The following is a 2,896-nucleotide window of genomic DNA, read 5'->3' as shown; positions in this document are numbered from 1 at the left end:
GCTATCTAGATTTTTTAAATAGTTTCTGAGCATTTATTCCACAAACAGGTCTGACATATATTGAGATACTGAGACTCAGGTATCCTCTTGTAATACAGGCATGTATTCTTTAATGACAAGATACATTCTAACAAATTCATTGTAAAAACACCACAGAGTATATTTACACAAACTTAGGAAGCAGCTAAGCTTCTGGTGTAGTGTGTGTGTGTGCGCGCACGCCCGCGCATTTATAAGTGTATCTACATAGTATAGTACATTGCCCCTAAAACCATGATAAACCAAAAACAACAGAAGATTAAGTCAAAGCAAGTGAAAACAATGTAATCAACAGATGCAATAAATTCAAGATACATGAGATTTCTGCTGGTGCAAAATTGTAAATTATTTATAGTAAATTTTTTGTAAGTCCAACACACCAAAATAATTATAAAACTAGAGTAAGTACATAAATTATTAATATATATAGTTACTATCACTATCAGATGTTGCATACTGTACATAATTGTATGTGTTATACTTTAATATGACTGGAAGTGCAGTGAGTAATGCCTTCAACATTACTAGAGATAGGAATTTTTTATTGCTCCATTATAACGTTAGGGGACTCCTATCCTATGTGCAGTTTACTAATGACAGAAATAAATGCATCTATGAGGTACATAAATGTACTATCCAAAGAGCTTAAATTTTCATAACTGGAAATATACAGTATTTGTATCTTTTTGTTAAACAATTATTAATTTTTATTGCCTATACTTCATGTTACATAAAGCATAAATTGTAGGTCCTTCAACTGTGATTTTTTAAGAAGGGAGATATAAGGGGTCTTTACTGACAGTTTCTAAGTAACACATGGCAAGGTGCAAACTTGTGTTCTAGGGCTGCTGGAACCTCCTGAGAACCTCCTGTGCAGTAGTTATTGGAATCCACAAAAGCATTCTAGAAACCACTGTTCTGCCCCCTGCCAGCCCCTTAACTTATAGGGAAGACACTGGCAGCTCCAGGTTGCCCAGGGAATACCTGGATGGCTGCTTCCCTAGCGCTTAGACACTGTGCTTCCCACCTTGTCGCCTCTCTTGAATCTTTGAGAAGGAGTACCAGGTCCTCACTTCCATCTGAGCACATAAATGCTCACTCCCCACTTTCCCTGCTTTCAAGGAATTGCTCATACATGCCAAGTGTTATGCTTTGTGTCTAGTTGTCCTCACAAAGCCTCATGCAGCTATGGGGCAGACTTCTAGACTTTGTGATGAATTCATGATCCAGCGCTGGGATTAGGGGTGTGAGTGCTGCATCCGGCCTGCCCTGAGGCAGATAACCTGAGTGCAACACAGCGAGACAGACTTGCTTTCTGCTGCCACTGTTGCTGCTGCTCCTCCCTTCTGTTCTTGCTGGTTTGCTGCTTTCCGTACCAGGAGCAGCTGCCCTCTGCCGTGTGCCACTCTGCCCTGGAGCCAGCTGAGTATGGACTAAAACCTCCACAAACTGTGAGCTAAATAAACCTTTCCTTCCTTAATTTTGTGTCAGGTGTTTTGTCTCGGCAACGACAGAAGGGTAACTGAGACAGAGTCTGAACCAGTTTCCACACCAGCTTACTCAGTGACCTGTGTATCTAGAACAGCTAACCTCAGTGTCCTGTCGATGTTCAGCAAAGGAATCTGAGAGGAAACTATGAAGCTCTAGAAGCTGCCAATTAATGCTGCAGGGCCTCAAAAAGGGACTAGGCTCTGCTTGAGGCTCAACCTACCTGGGGAGCAAGTCTATCTTCCTCCAATAAACCCCAGAGCTACCTTTAGTGCCTCTCACCTGGCCTGCATCATGAGATGAGGACATCAGAATGCTGTTCCAGCCCCAGGGCCAGCGCTATGTGTCCTGGGATGGTGGCACGCCCTCTCACTGCTCCTGCACACATATCCTCTGTGGAACGAGCACCCTTACGTGGTGAATATCTAGCACACTTCAGCATGCTAGCTTCCCATGATAGCAAGTGAGGGCTCCTGGAGGAGCGGCACAATGAAGGCCACAGCACAGGCATCACGTAGAACATGAAAGCTTCCTGGGAAACTGAAAGGAGTCTCCAAAGACAACTTGCAGTTTCTGAACAAGTAACCCATCTCCAGCAAGTGGTCACATCTATTCTATTTTTCCTGCACTTTTAAAGCCACCACTGAACACAAACTAATGGCACCTGGTGGAAGCAACAGCTGCTCCTTAGCTTCCAGTCTCATTTTATTTTTCTAGGGAGATCAGTGAGACAGACTCCTTTTGAACTCCTTTCCTTTCACTAACAAACCTTACTGTCCCGGCAACAGAAGCATCCCATGTCACCATGAACTTAGAGGCATACCTCACAGCTAACGGAGCCCAAGAGGAGTTAGCATTTTTCATTTTCTAATCAAAGCAACCAGAGTCGACGGGTGTTGGCAGTTGCCAGCTGCAGCTGTCTGGTGTGTCAACTCCCTGCCATACATGATTTTTAATAAATAGTGCTAGGAAGAGGGTTCATACTTCAGCTTTCTGTCATAGTGGCTACAGTGGTAGGCTCCAGGCTGAGTGCTTTCCTACTATACTATAGTCATTCCTTTGTATCCACTGGGCATGGGGCCCTGGACCCCTGAGGATATGAAAATCTGAACAATGACATAGCATTTGCATAGAATCTATGCATATCCTTTAGTAACTATAAAAAAAAACTCTAGATGATTTGTAATACCAAATACAATGTAAATGCTATGGCAAAAGCTGTTATACTATATTGTTTAGGGAACAATAACAGGAAAGAAAAAGTCTGTACATGTTCAATACAGATGCAATGTGCTTTTTCAGATATTATTTGTCTAGGGTTCGCTGAATCTGCAGATGTGCCAACTATATTTTGGCAAGGGCAAGAGGT

Source organism: Octodon degus, unplaced genomic scaffold (genome assembly GCF_000260255.1).
Source record: "Octodon degus isolate 3935 unplaced genomic scaffold, OctDeg1.0 scaffold00038, whole genome shotgun sequence".
NCBI classification, from domain to species: Eukaryota; Metazoa; Chordata; class Mammalia; order Rodentia; family Octodontidae; genus Octodon; species Octodon degus.
This window is presented reverse-complemented; position numbering follows the sequence as displayed.